The following is an 8,051-nucleotide window of genomic DNA, read 5'->3' as shown; positions in this document are numbered from 1 at the left end:
GCTTGTTAGAAGGAGTGCTTGATTGAGAATTCTTAAAAATCTCATTAAATCTCTTAAAAGACATAATTGGTTTTGATGCTATTGTTTGATTTGTGCTTGCTATTGTGTACAAATATTTTATTAAATGAAAGTAACATGTAGCTGGTTAAATTCTTTGGAGGTATATAATTATTAAGAAATTGTTGAGCAATTTATTGTGAGATTTGAGAATAATATACATTTGGTGTTTAAACAAAAATTTTAGTAAAAGATTGTATTTTAGTGGAGTTTTGAGCTATAGCTTTTGAGGGATTTTCATGAGTAAATTCTTGATTTTAAAAATTTCAAATTGTTATAGTTAAATTTTGTTACTGAGAAGCAAATTATTAAATTTACTAAAAGTTTATTAAATTTTTAATATAATTCTATAGGGTGTTTGGAGAAAGAAAAACTCGATTGAAATGGTAAGAGGAAAACTTTGAATTTTGAGAATATTAGGTAAGTGGATATCGTCCCAATCAATTTATATATTAGAAAATTTTCTTTGTTAGAATATAGTTTTTAACAATCTACAGATATTTATATATTTCTTTACTTTAGTTATTTTTGTTAATTAAATTATTTATTTCTTAAAATCATGACTTACACTTTTTAGATTGGCAAAAAGTGCTTTTACAAATTCTATTTGTCCTTTATTGGATAAAGCCAAATATGAAATTTGATAAACAGTTTATAAGATACTAGTTATAAATTTTCATATTTGAAAAAAAATTAATGTTGTATATGTTTCATACGAGTTTGATATTGAAAAGAGAAATTATATCTTTAAAATGATAATTTTTTCACATGTCTGAAAGTAAATTTAAAATGGGATTATATATAAACACTGGTTGTTAATGACAGTTTCATTAGCCATTGGCGCGCCATGGTCAATTACTAGTTAATTTGATTTTTGTAGCTTTGTTCTCACGTTTGTTATTCGTGAGTCTCGTACCTGCGTCTATTTCATGGCTTCGACCACGTCTGGTTACTTACCCTCATGGATTGTATGTCTATGTCTGTTTCGTGATTTCGGCCGTGTCTAGTTACTTGTTCTCGTGGATTATGTATCCACATTTGTTAATTATTCTGACAAGTCCCTATAAAAATAAATTTGATTATTTAATGATTTCACATCCCATTAGTTTTTAATTAGTAATCTATTTATAATTACTTATTTCATTTATTTGCTTCCTTGAAATCAAGTGATAACAATATTTAATATGATAATTTAATAGCTCAAGATTTCATTTAAAGTTATATAGAATCTTATTTTGAATCTATTTAAATCTTCATGGAGACTGTTGTGTTTTTAATTCACATAATTGCTTTTAACTTTCCTTTTATTCATGTTTAATTATTTATTTTTGGGATGTTGTTCACTGAAAATAATTTTGGTCACAAATAGTGTAGCTGACACTGAGTCATCCACTGAACATTAAGGAGTTTATGATTGACTAGAGGTGGAGGAGCTAATGATTAAATTTTCTCTTGATGTAAAGTTTTATTATGAAATTTTATTTTGTAAACTTAGTGTTAAGTGCTCCACATAGCCTATGGCTAGGTTGTTTATATTGTTATATATTTTGTTTGCTTGTTAGAAGAAACTATGCTCCTTATTGACTTGCAATTTTTTATTGAAATATTGTATTGTAAAATTTTTGGGAATTCCTTTTTATAAGGAGGTTCTATTAAATTTCTATAAAAATATTGAAATATTTTATTAATACCAAAAGTATTTATGCATGTTCTAATTAAAACTAAAGCATAATTATATCTTAGCCATGGAAAGACTACCCAATTTAAGGCTTGAAAGATGTGTGATGATTCAAATCCTATGTCAGTCACCCTCTATTTTTAGGATATGACACAAATGGTATAGGGTGGCCTCCGGCATTAACACCTCTTCCACCATGTTTCCTATTATCTCAATGATCTCATCCTTCTCTTCATCTTCATAAATCAGCATCATTATTTGTTTGTTCGAGCACTTAGGATACTTTTCATCACAGGTGTAACACAAGCCTTTTCCCTTCGTATTTGCATCTCAACCTATGTTATTCTCTTGATGGGAGGAGTTTTTGGAGTTGGTCATAATAGTGGTAAAATTGGTTTTACCCGCTCCACACTGATGACTAAACGATGCTTTTCTTTTGATGAACGTAACATTGCCATATTATAGAGAATAAAAATTACCTTAAATATAAATAATTTAAATTAAAATTTAGATGGTTCATATCTTATCCCAAGGATGTGTTCATCCTTGGGATGAGTGGGGAAACACGTTCCCATATTATAATCATGCCTCATCCTCCAATTTATGAAATTTCCACATTTTCTTCCTCTCTCTCTCCCCCTTGCTACGACATAGCTCTCCAGGCAAGTGGCCTTTGCATGTCTCGCATTTAGGCCTTGTGTGTAGTCCATATGGTTTAGGATCATCACATGTAGCCTCTTCCTCTACTTATAAGAAACTTTGAAAGAGTAAAATTGGGAGAAAAAGTTTTTCATCCATCTTAAATTATAAAACATTTCTTAGAAAAATTTGTCATATCAAAATATAAGATATCTTGAGAAAAATAATATTTTAATATTACTCTTTATATATATCCTCTTTTTTTAATATTATTTTGTAAATGGAATATTTAAATAAAGGGCATTTTTCACAATTTATATTTTTTCTAAAAAAAGTAAAGTTATAAAGGGTATTTAATGATCCTTATGAATAAGATTATAAAGAGTACGTATTTAATGAAGATTATAACTTCTGCTATCTTGTGTGACTCTTGTTCATTGAGAACAATAAATTACCAGGCATGTCAAAAATGCTAAGTTTCAATTGATAACAAAAGGTCTCTCAACTCCCTTATCATGGTTTACTTAGATGTAAAACATGAATAAGAGTTATTGAAACAAGTTTTTAATTAATGCTAAATGATTACAAAGTGTGAAGGATTATAAGACTAAAAATGAAAATAAAAGCTGTCTAATAAATTTGGCTATCACAGACATAAAATGTCAGTATTTGGATAAGTCTTCTCTTTTTGTGGTTTGATCCTTTATTCATAATGACATGGTGACAATGGTTGCTTCCATAGAATCTAAACATACTCGTAAAATATTATAGATTTACTATGCACAGTCTAATTCATAGTGCATTTCATTGTTTAATGGTCAGCCTATGTCTCCAAGATACTCAGGACTAATGGTCATGCCTTCACGAGATTCGAGGCCGTTGAGATTGTGGTTTCATGTACCAACAGTCTAAGTAGTGGCTTCAAAACTGTAGGGATTCCAACGTGTTCATTTGATTGAGTTTTTCTCTTAGGATCTGGGCTAACCCTTTTGTTTAGATCACTGATTGGGCCTATCTTTTCTGTTACTCAGTCCACTTTAGGTTATGGACTTTGGTAAGCGACATTTTAATTTTAGCCCAAACAACTCTGAAGTAAAAGATCATCCTGTTTCTCCTACACATTCAATAGTGCTTCAAATGAAATGTGATTTCAAGGTTTGGATCACAAAAGACGCGGGCAGAACCCCCAACCCTGTGCATTTCCCTTATATACCCATATACCCTATTCCCTCTCACCCCATTCGGAGTTGGATTTTTTCCTCTGCAAAGGAGAGTAGAGGAGAGATCACTGCAATTTGAACTATTAAATTAAATTTAAAGATTAAATTTAATAATTTTTAAAAATATATATTTAATTTGAATGGTTCAGGTTTGTAGAAAAAAAAAAGCAAATTAGAGAAACCTACCCCACACCATTCCTAGTTCCTAGACACAGCTCGCACACACTCTCCACATAATTGAAAAAAACAATTTAAAAAATTACCCAACACCATATTTTACACTAGATAAAGATTCTAAAAGATGTTTTATATTATGGTTCAAAGATACAGTCCCTTCACCTTTTATATATACTTTTTAACATTTTTTCATGTAGATAAGAAAATTTATTGGATTGTTCTATTTTAAAAAAATATTTTACAAAAAATGGAGCATCATTTATTATCATAACTAGACATCTTATAATTTAGATTGGCTTTTTTTTTGGTAGGTACCTTATAATATGGGGATAATTTTAGTTAAGGACTAAGGAAGAGACTTAATTACTAGTGGTCTGAAAACATTCTAAAATTTCAATTCAGTTTAGGAGAGAAAAATCATAAAAATTTCAATAATGAAAAGATCAAAATACCCTTTACTTGTTATGTAAAATCACTAGTTATTAATTTTTCTATTTCACTTGTTACTTTACTAACATTTGTCAATGATTTTATAAAATTTGATATCAGTTATTTAATCATAAACAACAACATCAATTATTAAATTGTTAACTTTACTTATTAATTTATTAATATCAATAGTAAATTACTGACAGGTCTTGTAATTTACTCCTAATGTTAGTAAATTAATAAATAAAGTTACTAAACTAACAACTAATGTTACTAATTATCTAACAAACAAATATAATTTACAAGTAATATTAGTAAATTAATAAGTGAAATAAAAAAATCAATAACTACCAATTTTATATAATAAGTGAAAAGTATCTTGGTTTTTCACCTTCAAAATTATTTTGACTGAACTAAAATTTCAGAATATTTTTGGCCCATCAGTAATTAAATCTTTCCATAGTCTTTACTTAAAATTCTCCCTATAATATAATGGACTAGAGAGAGCATAAGAATGTTATATGATTTTATTTTAAATGTTTTTAATTTTTCTAAAAATTACATATAATTGTACATAATTTGTTATCGATTTTTAAATTATAAAATTAATTATTTAAAAAATCAGTAGGATAAATGTTAAAAAATTTAAATTAATGATCTATTTTCTGCTTTCCAAAAATTGGCGACCCCTAGATATCAAGGCTGGTTCCACCCCTGGGCAATTTATATTACTTTGTGTTATTATGCATTCGTTGAATGGATATATAATCAAGCGATTGACCCTTGGCTTGCACCTGATGTTGCTGTAAAGAGCTGAACATGGAGTTAAATGGCATGGTACTGTTGTTGCAACTTAGTAAAATCTACCCTGCACTCTTCATAAAATCTATAATTTAAATTTGACCCAAAAATACTAAATATCGGATAGTTATAAAAAATAGGAATATTTCACCTCCGTAAAAAATTTTAATGCCATTCTGTTTTTTTATCCTGTGTTTTAAACCTAATCTAACTTTCTTTCATCTTTTTTTTTTTTGGGAAGAAAAAGTAACAACATGTGAAGAAACAAAGTTACTTCTTGGCCACTATATAATCTTCCACTGGCTCATTGAGATCCATATCCCCCTCTCGGACTGGCGTTTACCAAATTAACTAGGCCCGTGCAAAACTTTTTCAATTCTATTCGACTCAGACTCAAAAAATCCAATCTTATCTTGTTAAAAATTGATCCTTTAGAACTGAAAAAATTAAAAAAAAATTATATTGTTTCTTTGAGTTGCACTGGACAGGAGATTAGGTATCTGGACCACTTGGTTTAGTCTGGTCCTATCAAATTTATTTAATATGATTATAATTAATTTACTAATTATTTATAATAATAAGTTAAGACTATTAATAATTTAATAAATCCAATTTCTAGCACAGTCATACACTCAGACTAATAATTTAATAATCTGGACCACTTGAATTGTAATTGAAATAATTTTTTCTTTTTGTTGAAAATTTTTATGGATTTATTATGATTATAAGTGTTTTGATTATCTTAATTGAGTTTATTAGGTTGAAATGGATTATTGCCTCTCATAGAGGGGGAAAAAAGCTAAGTGAGTATTAGACTAACAAAACCAATCTCCCAATCCTATGAATTAAGTCTGATCTTGTTAATCTTTGGTTATCACTGGACCAGACTAGATTACAGATTGCCTAATTCAATTTTTTTTTATGGAAGAGCCTGGACTTGGGGTTAGACCGAAATCTGGTCCATCCAGTTTAGCCTTATAATTAACACTGGTAATTGAACGAGCATTAATAAGACAAACACAGGATACCTAAATGTGGCCGAAAGGTCTCGAATAGTTGGAATGTTGCCAAAAGGTAGCCCCGAAGACAGTGACCACTAAACATTAGCAACTTGTAATCATTTAAGAGCTTAATGTAGATCAAACTTACTATATTGACTTAGGAGTGGAGAAAACAAAAATGCATTGATATCTAAAGAAGCAAAATTCTCCAATAATAGTCTACAATCATCATGCTCAGTTATGCACAAGTAGTAATTGCAGGTTTTGCAGCAGTTATCTTCCTTTTTAATTACTATCAGAGACGATGCTACAAAGACCCCCTCCTTAAAGGCTGGCCTATATTGGGAATGCTACCGCCACTTCTCAGCAATTTATGGCAGATTCATGACTATATAACTCAGGCTCTTCAAAGAAAAGAGGGTACAGGAAGCTTCGTTGGACCTTGGTTTACTGGAATGAACTATTTGGTGACTTGCGACCCCGTTAACGTACATCACATGATGAGTAAGAATTTCGCCGACTACATAAAAGGTCCAGCGTTTCGTGAGATTTTTGAAGCTTTCGGGTATGGGATTTTCACTGCGGATTCAGACACATGGAAGTATCACTGGTCACTTCTCCATTCCTTGTTTAAAACCCCAAGGTTTGAGAAGTTTCTGGAAAAGATCGTTCGAGAGAAGGTGGAGTTCTGTCTTTTTCCTCTCTTTGATCATCTAGAAAGGCAGGGAATTGAAGTGGATCTACAAGACGTGTTCAATCGCTTCAACTTCGATATTATTTGTTCCATGGTCTTAGGATCCGACCCCAAAAGACCTGCCGTTGATTTCCCAAAAGTCACATGTGAGATAGCTTTTAATGAGGCTGAGGAGTTTATATTCTACGGACACACAGTACCTAGATGCATCTGGAAACTTCAGAGATGGCTTCGAGTTGGAGCAGAGAAGAAGATGGCTGAAGCATGTCAGGTGTTTGACCAATTTCTCCATGAAAGTATAGCATCAAAGAGAAAAGAACTTGGCAAAAACAACAAAATAAAGAAAACAGAGGAGGACTTGCTGACAACTTTGATGAGGGAGGAACAAGGTAAAGAACATGTGAATGACAAGTTTCTAAGAGACACTGCTTTTAATCTTTTTGTCGCAGGTAGAGACACCATAACTTCAGCTCTCACTTGGTTCTTTTGGCTTGTCGCTACATACCCTTCAGTGGAAGCCAAGATACTTGAAGAAATCAAAGAAGAAAAGGAAATGAAAAGTCAAGTGTATCTCCATGGTGCTCTGTGTGAATCTTTGAGACTATTCCCTCCAATACCTTTTGAGCGGAAGCAAGCAACCAAACATGACTCACTTCGCAGTGGACATGAGGTTGATCCCAGTGTCATGATATTGTTATCTTTGTACGCAATGGGGAGGTGTGAGAAAATATGGAGAAAAGATTGCTTGGAATTCAAACCCGAGAGATGGATCTCAAGAAGAGGACGCGTCGCTCACATACCACCATACAAGTTCATTAGTTTCAATGCCGGACCAAGAACTTGTTTGGGTAAGGACTTGTCTTTCATTCAAATGAAAATAATGGTGACTTCTATTTTGAAAAATTATCAAGTTCATGTGGTGGAAGATCATCCTATTTATGGCACTTTCAATAGTGCTTCTAATGAAGTATGGTCTCAAAATTCGGATCACATCAAGGTGCTGATTATTTTATCGGGTTTAATCTTTTTATTTTATGTATAATTGTGGAATAACTAATTAAGCACCGCTAAAATAGTGAACTTTGACTATGTTACGAGATTGGTTAGTGGTGAAATCATTCAAATGATGAAGCATGGATAACATCTGTTGACTCATTCCTTTCAAGTGGTGTGCTGAAACCGCATTGAATTATATGTGTAAATTACTATATCTGATTTGGATGTTCAACTATGTATTTTTAATATTATAATATTGCATTCCTTAGAGTAATTAATAACGATGGTCAAAGGATTAGGATATTGATGGCAGCCATACAATGTATATCTCTATCAGGAGATGGAGACTGCTCATTATG

The 8,051-nt window shown here is 31.2% G+C and overlaps 1 pseudogene; it reads left to right on the top strand.

Moving 5' to 3' along the window:
- Positions 1-6,280: 6,280 nt before the first annotated feature.
- LOC129307292 (alkane hydroxylase MAH1-like) lies at positions 6,281-7,884 on the top strand (annotated as a pseudogene).
- The last annotated feature ends 167 nt before the right edge of the window (positions 7,885-8,051 follow it).

Source organism: Prosopis cineraria, unplaced genomic scaffold (genome assembly GCF_029017545.1).
Source record: "Prosopis cineraria cultivar Desert tree isolate PC_DT_omini unplaced genomic scaffold, ASM2901754v1 PC3, whole genome shotgun sequence".
In the NCBI taxonomy this organism is placed as follows: domain Eukaryota; kingdom Viridiplantae; phylum Streptophyta; class Magnoliopsida; order Fabales; family Fabaceae; genus Prosopis; species Prosopis cineraria.
This window is presented reverse-complemented; position numbering and strand designations above follow the sequence as displayed.